The 20,927-nt window shown below is 28.0% G+C and overlaps 1 long non-coding RNA gene across 2 annotated transcripts in view; it reads left to right on the top strand.

Annotated features, from left to right (window-relative positions):
* Window positions 1-17,972, top strand: part of LOC107439926 (uncharacterized) — a 44,263-nt gene extending 26,291 nt beyond the window's left edge. The window contains exons 1-4 of one of the 2 annotated variants that reach the window (XR_002376855.3): window positions 1,957-2,294; window positions 2,385-2,459; window positions 3,799-3,937; window positions 17,622-17,972. This is a non-coding gene — a long non-coding RNA (uncharacterized lncRNA). Of the gene's footprint in view, window positions 1-1,956; window positions 2,295-2,384; window positions 2,460-3,798; window positions 3,938-17,621 lie in introns of those variants that run through there. The other variant, XR_011636622.1, reaches the window with a different exon arrangement.
* Window positions 17,973-20,927: the final 2,955 nt, after the last annotated feature.

Below are 20,927 nucleotides of genomic sequence, written 5' to 3'. Positions count from 1 at the left end.
TAATTAATTTAAGCAATTTATGGTTCATCTAACATAAAGGCTTAAGTTGAGTTACTTACTATTAACTTAAAATGACTGTTTTTTAAACTTCTAAGGTAATATGTCATTTTCCTGGCATTCAAGATTCGGTGAATTTCTATTTTATTCTTTTTCTCGAGCAAATATCAATAAACTACACTGCTATCTATAAGATATTAATAAGTGTAGCTAAAGAAGTATACAAAAAACATTTTATATTATTTTGAAGACTTTAAATTTAAAGACATTTTTTGATCCGACTTGTCATGTTTCGTGAGAATCACTCTTATACCAGCATTATTGTCGGTGTGAGGGCTCTGCCCCTGCGCAACCGTAGCTCTAGTGTCTCAGTAAAACGAAAAATCTTTAAATTTTGTTTTTATCTAAAAATTCCTATTTATTAAAACAATGCTTAACTGTTGAAACGTTAAAATCTATAGTGTCTCACTCGTATAAAAATGCTTGGGAACTTATTATATATAACAAAGTTTAATAATCAGGTTTGCTATCAATTTGACAATAAAGTCGAATTGCAATTTTATTTATACGATTTTTAAAGCCAAAAGATAATTGCTGAAAAATAAGAGCCAGTAAAAATATAAAAATTATTTGAATAAAATAGAGTTTTCGTGCAGTAAACAAAACTGCATGGCAAAAACTAGAATTTGAATGGTATAACTGTAAGTGGCGTAGTGGAATATCTCGATCCTTATTGGCTGTTAAAGCGGGGCACTTTTTTACTTAAACAACTGTTATTTCCAATTTATTTCAAATAAGTCAAGTCCGTTAAGTATCAATTCTTTTAAGGGGACACTTCAGGTTCAAAATGATTTTTTTTAAATATCAACCAATTTTAATGAAAATTTCATAGATTGTGAATAAAGAATTTAGAAAGTTATTCCCAAAATTTGAAGCAAAAATATTAATTTGTTGAAAAGTTATAATTTTTTTAATAACTTATCCGCAAGTTAAATTACTAAATGTTAAAATATTTCAAAATGTTTCTTGCGCATGAGTTTTTATCGTAGCTGTATGAAACTCATTTATATATTACTTGTCAGTTTGAATAAGTATAAATAAAATTGGATATGTTTGAACAACTTAGCTCTTAATTTTAAACAAATAAAAAATCAAAATATGATAGTCTTTATATAATTTTTAAAAATTGAAATTTAAATAACAATTTAAAGTAATTTAAAAAATATTCAGTGAGTATTCAGCTTTTATTTATATCACATTGGTTACGGAACATTAGACCAATCATATATTTGAAGAAAAAGAAAAAGATTTATTCAAAACTCATGCGCAAGGAACTTTTCGAAGTTTGAATATTATCGTAAAAAACAACATTGAGAAAAACTGTTTAACTATAAAAACAGACAGTTTACATAACCTTGTTTACAAATCTTGAAATGCTTATAACTTTGCAAAAAATGACTGAAATTGAAAATTTCTTCTTTTAAATTGTAGCTAGATATAACTATTATTTTTTGAAACAAAAATTGAAAACAGTATAATTTGGTCAATTTTTGGGTTTTTCATCGTGAAGTGTCCCCTAAGTGACACGTTCTATATTCTTCTACAAAAGATTTAAATTCTTTCACTTTATATTTCATAAACTAAACTCAGAGGTGCGACAGCCCATAGAGGGCCAAGTCTCTTGGGCTCTGGGGTGCAGGAGCAGATGCTTCGGTTAGGTGGTCAGTCGAACGCAAAATCCCCAGTGTTTAGTTCCCAAGCATGCTTGGTACTCATTTATCGACCCACTGAAGGGATGAAAGGCTTACTTAGCACAAAAACAGGCACGGAGAGACAGGCACAGGTAGAACATATACAAATGATTTGTGCATCAAAGTTGTCAGGTACACAAAACAAAAATATATCATGGTTATTATAAAGTGCATAAAAAATAATAAATCTAAGCTAAGTAAAAGATATAGACGAGAAAGAATGATATTGTAACAAATTTGATATACGATTCTGCGTTGTATTTAATTAATTCCTCGTTAATTAACATTCTTACTTATGTGTGGAAACTTAGTTCGTCTTTAACGCGCCACCTTGTTTATAAATGATCGGCTGGCACTAAGGTCAAAGGTCATGTGTCTATGTATCAGTGATCGTCTTGTTCTTGATTTGCAACCCCCAATTGACCCTTTTAATCAGTTTATGATTAGGATGAAAAACTGAGATAAACTACTGTGTCAACAAAACTTCTTTAAACCATCAAATTTACAGAGAAAGCGTGTAAAAAGGACTCGCATTTTTTTTACAAAGTAAGTGCCATTTAATTAGAAATCATCAAATATATTACTTGTAAAAAAAATTATAACTTTCATGTTATTGATTTTTTTGATAACGAAAAGATCTGGATATGCAAGTGAGAAAACTGGATCATACCATAAAATTTTCCTGTCTATAAGAATGTACCAATAACATGGGTAAATAGTTTTATACTACTTTTGTCCTTTTTATTATATAGGTACTCAGTGGCTTATAGTAATGTAAGTAGTAAGTAGTATTTTTGTTATGACTTTAAATTTTAATTACGCTTACACTCCTAAATACCACAAATATACTAATATCCTCTTATCATATTCCTTAAGAAAATATTTATTGTGTTTTTATTGTTTTTAACGTAGTTCTCAGGTATTTATTTGTAAAAACATCTAATGAAATTTCTCTCTAAATTGTTACGTTAATAATTATGATTGAGAGCTTCTTTTTTTTCTTCCATTTGTCTTCTCAACATAAATTTACGCCGTACAGAAGAGACATATGTTACAAACGTTAATGAGACATCTGAACAGTTTTCTTTTCGTTTGTGTTCTTAAGTATTTTTTTTTTTGCAATACTATATTTAAAAAAAAATAGACAGCATATTCTGACTTTATTTAGCTTCTTTCTAAACAATTTCCTTTTATGTTGAATTATGATTATATATGTTATTCTTCTACTTCTTAAATTAACTTTATTATTAACTACATAATATAGAATTTTACAAGCATCATAATATGAAACTTTTACTTTTTTGCTAAACTCTCACATGTTTGTCCGTTACTCTATACACACGGAGGAAAAAACTCTTCTAAAATTACCATACTATATGAGTAGGGCATTTTTAGTAAAAAATCCATAATTCTAGTTATAAAACCAAAATATATAATACTTACAAACCTTTCATTTAGTTTTCAAAATCGTAGTTTATATTACCAAACGTGTAGTAAAAATACAAAACAAAAAATTTACCAAATAAATTTTAAGCCATATTTTAAGGTATCATAATAAAATTACCAAGTTTCACCACATTTACTAAATTTTATCACAAACCATAACACTATATTTCGTAGTTAATTTAACTAAAATTATTGCAAAAGTTCTTCGGTAAAAATTACCGAGCTTTGTCGTGGACCCATTGAGCCAGAAGCACCATTTAACCTTAATTTAACCAGCAATTTAACCATATTCTGGTAGTCTTGACTATACATTTTATACAGTGCATGACACTTCAATGAGGCATTTTAATTTTTTTTATTTACTTTCAAAAATGCTTATAGTTTAAATCCATAATATACAACTTACACCAGAAATAAACAACACTGCTTATTCTTTTCTTTAATTTTTGATCTTTTGAAACTTTTTCAACTCTCAACCGCTGTGTCATTATCATTACCACTTTAAAAAAATTACTCATTTAATTTTTTCCTCATAAGTAGTTTTTTAAAGATATTAAAATTTTATGCTTAACAATTTAAAAATTTTAATTACATTTTCTTTCAGGCTACATGTTGAAGGGACTCCCAACACGCCCTTAAACTCATATTCGAAAACGTGAGTTACCGAAACGGGAGCAAGTATGTGTGTTCAGCTATCAACGATGGTAACAAAGCTAAAACCTTCTTCGTGCTCACAGTTTACCGTAAGTACTTTTTCATAAGTAGTACTTAAAATTTAGTACACCTATTTGCTATCGTTGAAAAACATATCTTATATGAACTACTTATTGAGAAGTAATCTTTAATTTCATTCTGTATGAAAAAGTTTTTTTGTTTGTCGTAAAATATTCAATAGAAAAAATTTGACATTAACATTTTCTTAGAAACTTGAGACTTTTTATTAATAAATAGTTTATGTTTATTATTATAGTATATAAATATTATATAGCTTTTCATATTTACCTACTATCTTGGCAAATTGATTGAGTAAATAGTTGTTATATTCTTTTATTATAATTCACTTGCGATACTTCACTTAATGTAAGTATCGCAAGATAACATTGTATTTATTAAGATTTTCATAATATATATGAATCAAAAACTTTACATTTCATATTTTTAAAATAATTTTTCTTTAAATAAATGACATCCTTTGTAGTTAAAATTGCACCATTTATTTGCATTGTATGCAATAAATTATTGCCATTTGAGAAAATTATTACGAAAATTTTCTTTTTAAATTCTATGTATAATCTCTTTACAAATTAAAATTTTTGCATATTTAATTAGATAGCCAAACTTCACTATTACAGTTTAATAAAAAATAAAGCTTATTTTTTTTAAAGAATTTATAATTATATTCAACATTTATTATTATGGTATTTTAAAACTCTAAGTATTACTTTAAAACGGTATTTTTGAATTTGAATGAGAAATTAAGGGTGCTTGCTTTTTTTAGTAATGTTTTTTTAGCAAACAACTTCTTTTCCTTTTTAGACTTATAACTTGTGATTATGATGATAACTACCTTACTAAATTATCTATAGCCTGAAATATATATGCGAATCATATTTTATTTAACTCTGATCACCTATACATTTCTTAATTTTAATATTCAAATGTATAATTATCTAAAATTGTCTTTAAATATTTCTTGGTTATATTAAATTACTTTTAATTACCTATAATTCAATATTTATTATAAAATGCCTGTACCTTTTACGATAACCGATTATTTGCCAACCGGACTGAGTAGGGGTCAGAAAACTGGCCTTGAATCAGAAAGGTTCTTGGATTGAATCCCGGACGAAGTAGGGATGCTCTTTCATTCTCTGTACTACCTGTCCCTACTGTGGGAGCAACATTGGCCCTCACCAATTATGGTGCCCCTGAAACAGTGGCCAATAAATCTACCCTAATACGCCTGAATTGACGAAATGATAACCCAGGTGGGTATTGGAAACAAAAAAGAAGATAACTGATTAAAATAATTAAATTATCGCAAATTATTTTCCGATTCGTTTTAAACTATTGAATTACCTTAAGATGAAAGCAGAATCAGGAATAGTTTCATACGCTATTTTCAGAAATTGTACATTAGTAAACGTCATCACTTATTGTTTAATACTGAAAAGATGACAAATTTTCAATTTTCAATTTAGAATCTGTCATTCCTTTTATCTTGCTTCATGTTCATTTGAATATATTCACTTTTAGAACTAAATGTTGAAGATATTTTTCTCTAAAGAGAACATATACGGTGCACTAGCTTTATAGAACCACTCAATATGTTTTCTAAATAATCTATTTTCTGTCTGGAAATTAATTCAGAAGCAGTTAAAGTTTAGTGAACAGTTCGACTTTAAAGTTTTCTAAAAAATAATTTAAGGAGAAATACTTCCAATTCATCGATTGAGCCTAAAAATAAATTCCAAAAACTAAGCACCCCTTTCATTTTATTTACAAAAACAGAAAATAAAATACATATAATTTATTAAAAAATAATAAAATAGAATCTCAAAATACTATTTTATATCCATATCCCAAAGAAGAGTACATCGTTAAAATTTTCAAGTCTCAAGGTATTTAATTCAATCAAATCAAAATTATTTAAGATTAATTTTATGTAATATCTGAAAGTTAATTTTATTTCGCTTAGTTAATTTTACATAAAATTTGAAACTTAAAATCATGAAATTAGTTAACACTATTAAGCTGAATCATACTGTAAAAAAGTGTCTATAATCTAAATTGACAATAAGAATTTAGCAGCAGCATTTTAAAAAAATAGTTAGTGGCATAAAACCCAATCAAATAATTGGAATTACCTTGTAAAATCCACTGCTAGACAGACTATCAAAGTTTTTATATGAACATATACATAAATAATCACTAATATCCAATATTTAAAACTTTTCTGTTATAGGACATGCTATATATGAAATCCAACATTATTCGCTAACATCTAGAAGCTTAAAATCACATGCTTAACTGTTGAAAGTGATTTTAAAAATCATTGAATTGTTATCTTTAAATCAGTTACAGGTAAGATGGGATCAAAGAGCCAAAGTTTTCCCTTGAAGAGATTTCCAGGCATACCTTTAAGCGATAATATTCCTAATACCTTTAGAATCGTAAAACCCTCAACTCTCGTAAACACTCTCAACTGCGTTTATCCTTTGCAGTTGGGATCGTCCTTTTCTTCTTTGTCCTTGCGGCTTTGTAAAAACGGAGCTTTTTACGGTGTTTAATTTGGTACAGAATTTATATGTATGCAGCAGAATTTCTCCTTAGTATAGACAGGGAAAACATGTTATCCGGTACATATTTCCTTTATACTATAGACGGAGGAATACTGCAATCCATTACAGACTTCTTTCAGAAAAATCGTCTATAAAATAAAACAAATGGAAATGTAAACAGAATTGTCCGATGATCTTTTTAGAAGAAAAAAAAGAAGAAAAATGCAAATCTTGTCTGGTTAAGAAGTTTGTGAGAAAAGTCGAGATTTAAATAAATACTCTTCAACAGTCGCGCAGTTTTGTTTAAAATATAATTTTCAAAATATTTTAAACTATCATTTTCAATTTAAAACATATTACAACCTTATCGAACTTATTTTTTAAAAAGAAAATAACTCAAAACACTATCATTTCTATATTTTTTTCTCAAATAATTCATGAAACAATAACCAGACTATAATCTAAAAGTGGGTTAATTAATTTTTATGCGCTGTAAAAAAATCTGCATAAAATCAAGGTAAAAAGTACCGGCCCTCAGGGGGCCTGCACTTTTTATCGTAGAATCCATTTTTATTGGTACATGTTACTGGACAAAAAACATCGTATACCGTGATTTTTATAGTAATAATTACCGAAAAATTCACTGAGTCACTAATTAAATAAATATTACTGTAAAAATTACGGTATAATGTTTTAGGTTAAAAATGGATATTACGGATTATGCTCCCAAAATGTATACTTTATAGCGTAATTTGATCCGGAATTCGCGGAATGCAAACAGAGGAATCCTGTTAACCTATACAGACTTTTTCTGAAAAAAAGAACACAAATTTCTTTGTAGTACAGACGTAGGAATCCTGCAAGACAGTGCAGACTTTTTCTGTCAAAATAAAACAGAATTTCTACGTAGTATAGATAGTGGAATCCTATTAACTAATACACACTTTCTATGTATGCATTACAAATTTTTCATAATGCACCAGTAGAAATGCAAGAAACTTTAAAATTCTTTATTCTATCAACTTGTAAGCAGTTTAATAATCACAGGGTTGATTGTTATGTATCTTTAATTTATTTATATAAGATTCTAACAAAATTAAATTGCGTATTTTTTTTAATCAAAATAAAGAATTTTGCTGAAATATAGTAACATAATTGAGCGACATTTTGTTCAAATTCGCTAAATCGCGCTCAGATATAAATTGAAGACCATATATATGAATTAATTACAAATAGTAAAAGCAGTATAATTTGTCGAGATTTTTAGTCAAATCTGTAGAATTTGATTAAAATTGAAAAATGCTAGTCCATTTAAAACTTATTAAACTTTTGAATATGTGGAATTTGTGGCTTGAATAATGTGAATATGTGGAATTTTTCATTAATAAAGCATTAACTTTTGTATATTTTCACTGTAACTGTTATTCATTTTGCGATCAATTAAAAGCGTTTGTGTTCTATCCCTCAACAATCGCGGTCAGCTGGACAGGCAAACACTAATGGTTCTGCTGTATCCAACATACAATCTATACAAAATAGTTAGAAAATGTCAAAACTATGGTTGTTTTGAGACTTCTCATTTTCAATGATTAATCACTAGATTTATTTACTTTTTAAACATTAGACTAATAAACATTATTTTTTAAAAGTATTTAAATTTTTAAGTGAATATTTTTACAGCATTAAGTCTAAAATCAAATTAAATCTCGATAATTTTAAAGATTATAGCTGTTTTAATTGCATTAACAAATTAAAAATCAGGAGGAGCTGAAAATTTTAAATTTCTTCTGAACCCGCAGCTTTGACCTTGACCATTCATAAAAATTTCAATCTAAACACTGAGTGATGATGTCTTAAGTAAGTTTTATTAGAGCTATTTTAATTATAATGGACTCTAATTCAACTATTCTGGATAACACAATGTAAAACTATTAATACACTCATGAATTGCTGCATTTAGGATTTAAAAAAAATTTAATAAATATTTTCTTAACTGCCACAAAAAGAGGCTAGGCGTTGCAAGGGTAGTATTTTTTCAGGGATGATCAAAAGCAAATCTCTTCTGGCAGAATGACCAAAAAATCTTGTCCCCTGGTGAGCTTATTTGAAGTTATCTGTGGTTTCTCATCAACATCTTTTTTTTAAAAAAAGGAACGCCCAAAAAGTTTCCCCAGGAAGAAATTTACGTCTAAAATTTAGAAAATGCACTTTGTAGTATCCCCTTGCCGAGGGAGAGAAAGTTAGAACCCCAGAAAAGACTCCGACAGCACTTTTCCTGAAGCAATAAAATCGAGTGATATTTGAATTATAAAAGTATTTTCCCCTCGGTTTGGCGGGGGATGAGCAGGGAATGATTTAGCAGTTTTTGCCAAAACTCTCCTAAAATAGATGCAACTTCTTATTTACTTATTTTTTATTTAATTTTTCTAAACTTGAGCAGAAGGTTTTACTGTTCCATCAGAGCATTTCATTTCCAATAGCAACAAAACTGATCAAGCAGCTGACGTGGTGGTTACTAATTTAAAGGAACTTGCAAGTGACCTTCGATCTCGTTGCACCCCCATTAGGGATTCCTCATTAGATTTTCCTCAGAGAGGGGTAAACGACGTGAAAATGGTAAAAAATAAAATAACAATTATTACAAACCATTTATTTATAATTTTTGCCTTAAAAAATATAAATTCAAATCATAATTAATATCGCTTTCTATTTATAGTTTTTTTAAACTTTTTTCATCAGAAAGTAACCAGATTGGAGAGCGCCAGTTCAAATGTCATTACGTCCCGGTGTTTCGGTGGGCCAGTTCATGCCTGTCACAATTGATTCTTAGAAGATGGATAATGCTTGTCATTCAAAGATGCAAAAGAGTCATTGAGTGTTCGAAAAGTACTCTCTCTTCCTTTCAGAAAATTCCATTCCGTAAAAGTGTTTTTTTTTTTCTATTTATTTTCTTTATTTAAAGGATTGAAAACTCCTCATGCACTACAAAGTATAGCATGAGGCTTGCAGAAGTAAGTAGAAAACAAAAACAAGAAATTTTACGAGTTTACATTGAAAACGAAATTCCGCAAGGCAGCAAGACTTTCGATACTTTAGACCAGTTCTGAAAAAACAGGAGGCCAACGAATAGAAAGACGTCTCAAATCAGTCTTTAATTTAATTCGGGTACTCGCATACAGATTGCAATGAAGAAGAATGCGGTCAGCATCGCCGCAAACGCAAATTCCACAGATCACCAGATGGAAACGAAATAAATATCTTCTAAAATTTCCATGGTTTGTTAAAATTTGGGTTAATTTAAAATCAGTTGCAAAGAACATAAAAGTGTTTGGAAAAAAAAGTTAGCTGTTAAAGAATCAATAACACATTAAATTTAGAAATTTACGAAATAATTAACTTCAAAAATTTCGAAAAAGATATTTTTCGAGGTAAGTTTTGAAAAAAATTGAGAAAAAAGTAACGATTTCCTTCGACAGTCTCGTTACAAATACTTGTACTTTTCCCCGATAAAAGTAACAAAAAATCAAGTTAAAGTTCTAAGTAATGAAGGGCAAGTAAATGTACGTTGCTTTTACTTTTAATTTCGTTACAACTAACAAAAGTAAAAGTATTGCCATGTATTTAAATTATTTAACTAATTTAAAGTTGTACTCCTGAGCAATAATAAGACAATTAATTTAGGGACTCAGAAAGTATAGTTATGTTTTTCCGTTAGTTATATTAAGTTAAGTAATTTTTTAAGAAAATAACTTTTATAATTTACATCATCTTCATAGAACTGAAAAATAGTGAACATTCATCCGAAGAAAATAAATCTGAAATTATAAGCACTATAGGGGCAACTTTGAATATTGTTATTAGAAAAAGATCGACTTCAAACTAAACATGTTAAATAAAATTATTTTTTGTTTTCAACTTTTTTACGCAGTAAGATTTTAGCACAGTCAGACTTATTATTGTTGCTTCACACAACCTTTTCATTAGTTTCGAAATTTTATGAGTCATCTTCCAAATTTTGATTTCCTAAAAATTAAAAAGAAAATTAAAATTGGAAATATACTTAAAAATTATGAATTTAAAAGATGGGTAAACAGGAGTGGGGCAATATTTGTTATTTAGAACAAAAATAAAACTGTGGGAAAAACTCAGCTCTCAATCTTTATTTGCAGGAAAATTAAAAAATTTAAATTTGAAAAATTTAAAACTAAGTATGGAATACGTGATTTTATAAAAGTTTTTTTACGAAAATTAAATCGATTCGGGAGTTGTGGAGTTAAATTGTTGACTCTCTTCTCAGGGGCAGGTAATAAATTGACAAGGGAATGGGAACAGTGTTGTTAAAATTTAAATTGAAAAAAAAATTATAATAAGCAATCATTCACATACGTAAAAGCCCTAAAATTTGTGATTTTGATGAAGGTTTAGGAAAATTTTTGGTATTAAGAGGGAGAGAGATTTCTTCTCTTAAGGGGATGAAAATAATTTCTTATATATAACTAGATTTCATAGGAGAAGGTCTTTTATAAGTTTCAAATCACAATTAACTATTTTTTTCTATTTTTATTGAGTGAGGCGATACTGATATGCTAGAGTCATTATTTACATACTCAAAATTCTTTGATTTAGGAGGAAGCATTATAGTAATGGATTTCGTAGGAAACTTTCTCCAGTTTTTTAAGTCCACTCCCCTTTTCTTAATATTATACTAGGTTTTTCTTAAAAGAATATATATTTCTCGGAAAAAAATTGGTTGTAAAATTCATCAGCACACCAAAAGTTATAAATATGCAGTTCGCAAGAAAAAGGACCACCCTAAATCATCCTTGATTTAATAATCGAATCTTCACGTTTTCGAACTCACTCTTAATGGTTCAAGGTTTGACATCAAATATGCTAATTGATAAGTGTGGACAATATTTTAAATTACGAAATTAGACACAAAAACGTACTCTTTTCTAATAAACATACCTTTTTTCAACAGATTCGGATGGCTAATCCCCAAAATATAGGGGATAGCCGCAATCTGGAAAATATGGTCCTAGTAGTTTGGTCAGAAGCGCGCACCAAAGTTTGGACCCCTTGATGTTAATTATACCTTTTTGCGCATTTCACTACATCTCGTGAACTTTTTAAGCGAATTGAAAAAATTTTGCACATAATCATAAAATTCGTTTATCTAAAGATAATTCCTTGAAAAAATAAACTTATTGTTATATTAGATATTTACTATAAACTTAATAGTAGATATTTATTGTTTTTTATTATTTTATTTTATAATAGTCAAAAAATTTTGAATTTAAAGGTGGACAATTTTTCATGCCACGTGTAATTTTACATGGCAAAATATAAAATGTGTGTGAAATCGGCTTAATAGTTCGTAAGAAATCAAATTTTAAATAATCGACTTCTTTAAAATTCGATTTTTCATGAGCTATTTGACAGTTGGTCCCATAGATTCTGCAAAAGTCCCAGTTGCCCACATATCCGCAGCCGCTGACAGAAAAGAGAAATGCCTAGTGTTTTCGCCAATAGAGGGCGGTCGCTATTTTGACCATGTGAAGCCTGCGTTAATGTTGGCGACAGCAATATTGAACAGTTTCTGTGATGAGGGTGTTGTTTAATTTCATTTTGTCGAAAAAAAAGCTTTTACTAATTCCATTGATTTCTTTTCATTCCATCTCTGCCTGTCTTGTTTCCCATCATTTCCTGCTCTGGCGCTTTAAGACTTGCGTTCCAACTATGGATTGTATGGTGATTTGGTGATTTGTTCTTGTCTAGTTGTGCTCTGCCACCCTCTAAGGCATGTACCATAAGTTTTCGGACACCCTGTATATTGCCTGAGTGTAAAGTCTCGTTATGTTTACCACGATAGCTGAACTCTCCCCACAAGATTCATGAGCCTCCACATTGCTGATCACATGGAGACGATTTGATTTTCGCTTTTTTCTGTCATCGACTGATTTCCTTTATATATTGTACAAAGAACTATCCTGCAAATTCTTTGTAATTGCATAAGTGCTTTGTAAGTTCATTAAGTGCCTTATTTTACATTGCAAAATCCTCACACTGCTGGTTTTAGGATAAGAGGTTGTAATTTTTCATTAAAAAAAGACTTTCGAACTTTAGTTTTCGAGAAACTTGAGATATTTAATCTTGGATCGATTTTGTTTCGTTATCAACTTTTGATTTTCGATAGTTTTATAAAATATAACTGCCGGCACTGTTAGAATTTTTATTCTAAAATTTCGACAAAATAACCGAATATGTTCATCCAATAGACAGTAACATTTGCGGTTAGTAATATTTTTTTTTCCTAGCGGATTTTAAACCGCTTATAACTAATATGGTTCACCGTGAATACAAAACTATACAGCTTCATAAGGTGTTCATCACTCACTTATTACCACTATAAGATCATTAGGCATCCGCTGTTGTGGGAAAATTAAAATATGAATTTGCAATCATTAGCACATGACTTAGATCCTAGTTTGTGTTCAATTCTCATTGACTTTGGCCTAACTAACGTGGATAAATCTCTGGTTATTTAACAGTACAAGGTGGAAATCGTCAATAAAGATTTTTTCACAGTTAGCAATTTGAATATCATCTATTTTATGGCTACTTGACAGTTTCGGTAGAATATTGTAAGATATAAATTTTTTTTAAAAAAACTGCTATTTAACCATTTTTTTCGAGAAATATCTAACAGTGTGAATAAATCTGAGAATAAGTTTTCCGTTTCTGATTTACCGGGGAGAAGAGAGGACAAATTGCAATTTGAGAAGATTACGTTTCCTGAATCATACCAAAAATAACATTTAACTGTGTGTAATGTAAATTGCAAAATGATAAATCGAATTTACTTTTAAGCTATCACTTTTAAGTATGGACCACTTTCATAAAAATTTATTCAAATAATATTGCTAAAGTAAATGCATTTTTCAATAGGAATTTTTAACAAGTTAAAAATATGACTAATCCTGCCGAAACTGTTGAAAAAAAGACTCTTCTTTTATAGACTTTTCTTTTATAGGGGCAGTTGAAAATGTTTTGTAACGTAAAATGGGTTGTGATCAAAATACTTCGGAGAAAATATGCCTTAAACTAATTCTAGTAAATCTAAGTCAAATCTCAGTGAATTATAGCCCAATACTTTCAATTTGGCAGTATTTCCAGTATATTTCGAACATACTATGTTTTCTCCGAATGACTTTATTTTATTATTAAATTATGTTTGATGTTTTAATAATTCAAACACATTTTATACGGTGCACAACATAATTTTTTTTCTTCTCAAAAATAACATTTTCAAATGGTTTAAAGTATATCTTTTGAAGTATATCTCGCTCTAGCTATAATTAAAACTAAATTTGAATTCAATTTTTGTAAGTATCTCCTGTACGCTAATTCAACGTACACGAAAATTAAATTAAGGAAAAGCTCTGATTTTGTTTTTAAACCTTTTGTTTATGGATAAATTTCTATATATTTCTTAATGTTACTCTTTTTCGGTTAGAGTTCATGAGCGAATAAGCAAATTTATAAATAATTAATTACAACAGAATGTATTTTTTGGCGCGTTATTTTCAAGTCTGTTTTATATTTTATTTGAAACATATAAAGTTGTTTTTTGTATGGTTAGAAAAAAGAAAAAAATCCTCCTTTCTGAATTTTTTGTTGCTTTCAGAGATCGTTTTTTAGATTGAAGCGAATATAATTTTTCTATGATTTCTTTAGAAACTTAAGCTAAGCAGCGATAAAAGGGTTCTACTATAACTGTTATGGAAAGCTGTTTTATACACATTACCTACAAAAAACTTTTTTATTTAAATTGCTCATTAAAGCTTGATTATTTTTTAAGAAAACAATAGCTTTTTTTAAAAAAAAAATAGTATCCTACAATGATGAGTTAAACATGATTTTTTTAAACTTTTTATTAAATCCGTTAATAGTTCACTGTACTGTAATTTATTTTTTCTGTTAGGTTTAATAATAAGATATAGAAAAAAATGTGCATCTTTGCACTAAGTACGGTGAAAATATATGCAAATATCGTTTAATAATAAATATATATTATCGTTCTATTATCCTTTTACTGCACATTCAATGGGTAAGACAACAATCATACAATTGCAATGTACTTTAAATGCATGCAGTTGTCCAACTACGAAATAATGCTTAAGATATCGAAATAAATTAAGAAAATTAGTAAACCTCTGTGATTTTTCGCAAGAGTGAAAAGAAACAGTTTTAAGTACCAAGCATAATAATTATTTTTACTATACAACTATAACTCAGCTATTCTAAGTTTTTTAACTGTTTTCTACAGTTCAATAAAGCCCAAATAATGCTATGACACCCAATCAGTTAGGTTACAGATTCGGTTTTATAGACAAAACCTTTTCTTGCCATGGAAACTAAATTCAAATTTCTTCGTGTGACACATTCTGTGTTTTAACACTGAAAAAGGTTGTTATTTATAGAACCAAAAGTGTAGTATCTTGTTGTCAAGACATTGACAGTAGTTTATTTACATAGTTCAGATTTATTCATATTTGTATTCACTACGAAATTTGTATTCACCGCAAAATTTGTATTCACTGCAAAATTTGTATTCACTACAAAATTTGTATTCACTACAAATTTGTATTCACTAAAAATACCAATTACGTGCTTCTTGAATTTTGACAAAAATCACCAAGATGTTGTATGGAGAGAATGTGAAGTAGCAGAGAGATGAAAAAAGAAAATATTCTTTTTGATAAGCATTAAATATTACTACACTGTAAAAATGGATGTTCAAATTTCAGGAAACTTTCGTCGTTCTTAACGAAACCATTTTCTGGCGCATGCTCCGAGCGAAACTTTCTTTAAAGTGACTTAAAGACAAAAGCTACTTCTTCAAAAAACGAATTTTGTGAAAATTGAAGAAAAATTTCGTCATTTTATTTTTATTTAATAAACGAACCAGAGTAGCGCTTTATCATGAGCATCGTACAGGAGGATCAATATCGCCTGTGTATATGCAGAAATGCCAGAAATTTTTTTTCCCCAGTGCATAATTTTTTTTAATATGCAGTCGAAACGGTTGTACATAAGTTGAAAAGAGCACGTAAAAGTGTCATTTAGGCATGTATCCAGTAGGCTAACATAATCAGTAGAGGGTACAAAAATGTTGAGATTTTTTAAAACCTGATTGATAAAAATTGCAAATAAATATAGAAATTTTCATAGTTTTTGCCGAACTTAATACAAACATTTCTTTTGGTTTCTATAATATTTTTGGGATTTTCTGAACACCAGAGAGAAAAAGAAAGTGATGATCATTTAATTCCTTGCAAAGAAAGTTCTGAGTTGAAGCCAATAATCTCCTGGTACGTCAATGGATTTCTTATTCCAGATGTTAAGTGTTTAAAATAATTAATTTATTGAACAGTTCGTATCATTCGGAATTGAGTCAGAAGAAACTATGAATTAACATTTTTAAAAAAAGAAAAAAACTGTGATTGCCTGAAGAAATAATCTTCTGTGCTTACAAAAATGATTGTAATAATAGTTATGCTTATAGAAAGAAAATGGAAGAAAAATAAAAGATCAGAAATTTTACTCGTTACTGATACATTATGATAACCTCATATTGTTTCTAATATCATTTGAAAATATCAACAAGCCTGCCTCATGAAAGCAAGTGAATTTGAGACGGAGGGTGCGTCTCCTGTTTTTCAATGGCTCGATCTATGACCAAGAATACGACTTCAGCCACACATACCTTAATTCCAGCCGGGAAGTTTTGGAAGTCCAGACAGGCAAAAAGTTTGATACACCGTAATTTTTACAGTAATAATTTCCATAAAATCCCTGAATAAATATAATTAAATAAATATTGCTGTAAAATTTATCACCTAATATTTTACGGTAAAAATGGATTTTACGGTAAAATGGATTCCATGGATAATAGCTTTTTATTTTACATTCGTCATGTTTGCTTTTAGTTTTGTATTGCTATCACTTAATATACGGATGAAACAATAGTCCCTGAATCTCTCGAAATTAATTTAAATTCGATTTGATTCCAAGGGATTTCGTGACGATGCATGTCAACAATCGGATATTACATCAGATATTACATATCAAGCATTGATACTCTGAGTCCATGCGATGTATTCCTAAATAGTCAGACAATGATTAGAATGTACAATAATTTAACGCATCGATTATTGTTTTAAAATGGTTTTCTGTTCAATATTAAGTCTTGAAGATGTAATTTGCTAAATTTTGAATCAGTACAATTCAAAATTATTTCAAAAAATATTTCCTTTTTGTTATTAATCAAACAATTGAATTAAAAGACAATGATTAGAATGTAAAATAATTTAATGCATCGATTATTATTTTAAAATGGTTTTTTATTCAATATTAAGTTTTAAAAATATTATTTATTAAAATTTAGAATACGTATAATTAAAATTTACTACAAAAATATTTCTATTCGTTTCCCTTATTGCCATGAATGAAAAACTTAAATTAAAGGTTAGAATAAAAAGATTTGGAGATATTATTTAAATTAACATCAGTACACTGCATTACTTTTACATAACTTTTACAATAGGCTGCAAGTTCTAAAAAAATGAAGGTTCAAAAATTAAGTAAGAAAGATTAATGCGCCTTTTTTTAAAATTTAATCACAAAATTAGTCTTATGTGCTTTACTATTAATACTACAAATCGCATGGCTAATGTCTAACTGTGATGGAGTGACAAATCAATATTAGTGAAAAGAACATCCTTTATTTCTTAACAGCTAAAGCAAAAATATTTTTTTGAAAATATTTAATTTATTTAAGTTTTGAATTATGTTTCTTCTGTCTGTAAATTTATTACGACATTTATGTTAGCAATTTCTTTTAGTGACTGTTTCAACGCTTCGTATTTATTTTATAATTAACATTCAATCATCAATACAATATGTAACATACAAGGTTTGCCTTTTACATAATATACATATATGTGGACCATTTGTTGTCATTGAAACTCAGTATTCATCATTTAACACATACTATTTATCATTTCATAATTATAAATCAGTCTACAATATTTATTAATTAATATACATTATGTACCATTTAATTTTTTTTTTATTATTATAGGTGCAAAATACACAGTTTCCGATGATGAGCAATACATCCGAAACTTAATACTTTCAAATTATGGGAACTACAGGAGTAGGGCGTCTGTTGTCACACCTCATAAGTCACAGATGAAAGACAGAAATGTTAAACTTTACATACAGTGTTCGGTTTGATTTTGTACGCAGTCTTTAGAAAACTAGTACTAACTCTGTATGAGTTTTGCTTGGGGCGAAAACAACATGACAAATGTTTTCCTATTTTTAGCTTCGATTGTTTTTTAATCATGTCTTTTCTTACGTAAAAAAATAATTTTAAATTTTTAAGGAAAAAATCCTTTTATTAGTAAATAAAAAAAATAAAAATATTAAGTTGCTGTTTAATTTGCCATGTCCTAGACTTTAAGAAAATTAATTAGAAAAATTATTTTCTTACTATTTTGAGTCTCATTTTTATTCCTATATTAAATTCTATTTTTCACTTCCGCATCTATGCAAAGGAAGACTGTTAAATTGTTCTACAGTGCTTGAAGAAAACTAATAGGATATTATTTAGCATTTACTGAAACTTCTAATGAGTCATTTTCAAAATTTTTATACAGAAAAAGTATTGATAAATTTTGAGTGTTGAGGAAAAAAAAATTTAAAAAAAATAATAATAATGAAGTGCCGAAAATATTTTTATCATTAGCATACTTTATCAATAGAAACATTGTAATTATATCCTAAGGAATTCAATTGTTTTTGTTTCTCTTTGAAATGCAAGTGCAAAAATAAACCAATAAATAAACTATATATAATTTTATTAAAAATACATTATTAGATCGAGAAAAAATATGATAAAATGAAGAATATGATAAAATGTAACGTTTTACTAGCTCTATTGGACGTTTTAACGTTAACTTTTACTCTACCAATTTAACGTTTACTATACCAAGACACTGGGATATTTTTACTGAAGCGTTTTGGTAGAGATTTTGACAAAATTAACAATAAAAATGATTTTGTAACGAGTGATAACATTTGGTAAATGGAATAAAAAAAATAGTAAACTTTTCTTAATAGCTTAAAGTATCTCATAGAAACCATTTCGTTTGGTTAAATTTCAGTTTTGTATTTTTTACTAAATATGTGGCAATAAACACAAAAATTTCCGGTAAATCTTTATCATATAAAAAGAAAAACTTCGAAATGACTGATTTAAATACAGTCTTTTTGGGTTTTATTAAAAGAAATTGGATTTTTTTAACATAAATGTCATTAACATGCAGTACGGTAACTGCACATGAATTTTTTTTTCATGTAGAGGATTAATTAGGGCTCAGAACAACTCAGATCTTCCTAAACAAATTGTCAATTTATCTAAAAATAGAATTATAAAATTGTTTAGAGAGACCTAAAGTGGGAATAAAAAAAGACTTTTTGAAGGAATATAAAATTTGAAATATAAACACAAGTAAATTCTTTATTTCATACTTTTATAATTCCGTAGTTTTCATAATTTTGTATCGATTTTTTTTAATGATTTCCTTATTCATCTTAGAAATGCCAGAATATCTTTATGTTTAAAGCACAAAAAATAAAATTTTGATTTTCAGTGTGAAAATAGATTTATAAGCATTTATTAAGAGTATATCTTTGCAGTTTTAAAAATTTCACTTACCACAAACAGTGAAGTAAATTTAAAAAAAAGACATTTTTTAATATTTTTTATGATGTTTGAATAGTCAGAAATTCAAAACAATTCATTGTTTATTAAAGAAATTTTACATTTTAACTGCTTTATTTTATATTTCATTTTAGTAATATAACAATTCAGTTGAACTATTAATAAAACAAGCATAACTATAATTTTAAGTAAAAACTGAGTTCTCAACCATTTTTTTTTCAATTAAAAAAGATCTTCGTGAAACAAATGCTTTATTCTAACGTGAATGACTAAAAGGAATCTAAACATTTAATAAGTTCTTTTTTATCACTGAGATATTTTATAAGTGATCTTATTTAATTTCTTCATTTTTATATTTTCAATGATCTACAAAGAAAAACTAAATGAATTTCAATATGAATTGCACTCTCCGCCTCTAATTGATTTAAATTTACACTTTGTTTTAGTTTGATCATTTTTAAGAAATAAATTGTAAAAGGTTTTTTTATAGCTTTTTTTTTAACGAAAAATACATTTTATACTTTTGAATGTTTTGAGCTTAAATGAATGAAAGCAGATTTTTAATCATGAACTATTCAAATATAGCATGATATTTTTCATGCGTTTCATAGGATATTTAAAATATTTAGGGGTATATTGATATGAATTAATATTCTTTAACAGTAATTGAATGATCTAAAAATTAAAATCATTATTTTATGCATGAAAAAAGAGAAACCAGCTATATGCCGTAATTTACAGGTAAATTCGTGTAATTTTTTCCCATTGCTTGAAAAAGGAGGCAATGAAGAATTTAGTTATGAAGAACATTCATTGAAGAACTTCGTAGAAATTTAAAAATGTGGTTCGAGTCTATAGCGGAACACCGAAAACCGTACATTGACATCTCCTTTTGCTTCTTTTTAATTTGCTCTCCAAATCATGGAATATTTTTAGGCAACTGTTATTCGATATAGTAAAAATAGATAAATCAAAGTATTTGTAATAGTAATATTTCTATATGTAACAAAACTTCTAAATCTCAGGTCAAGAACTTATATCAAGTACCTTAATCGATCTTGAAGGATGGTGGCAATATCCAGTTAAGGTTATTTTAGCTAATTGTTGTCCCATTGCATTTAATTTCAAAACTTTTGTTTTGCAGTACTTGCGTAAATCTACAGAGTGTGTAAAATATAATTTTAGTCACACATGTAACGTTACTGGTGATCATAATACCAAAGTGCGTAGCCAGAAACTAATTTTGAACATGACAGTCATATAATTTCCTTAAAAATTATCTGCTAAATTTTTTCTGTAAACTGTAGATAACTACCATTCAGTTATCAGTAAACTGTTATTCAGTATTTTGTTTGTGTAAACCGTTTTTTATTACTTATAAACAAATATAAAGTTTTAAATTCTAACAGTTAGAAATGTTTTGGAAAAAATGGTTAAAGAACAACTCTTTTTATTGTTGTTAGACCACATTCAAACAAAATAGTCAACTAACCATAAATAAGATTGTATTCGAATTGTTAACTGTGAGAAAAAACGTTAACTGCTAACAGCTAATACGGTTACGCAACCAGAATCTTATAGCACCAACCAGGCCCACCTAATGCACTTAGCTCCTCTCAGTTAGGTATATATTACAGCCGAGAGGGTTAATCTGTCAAT

Source organism: Parasteatoda tepidariorum, chromosome 4 (genome assembly GCF_043381705.1).
Source record: "Parasteatoda tepidariorum isolate YZ-2023 chromosome 4, CAS_Ptep_4.0, whole genome shotgun sequence".
Lineage (NCBI taxonomy): Eukaryota > Metazoa > Arthropoda > Arachnida > Araneae > Theridiidae > Parasteatoda > Parasteatoda tepidariorum.
This window is presented reverse-complemented; position numbering and strand designations above follow the sequence as displayed.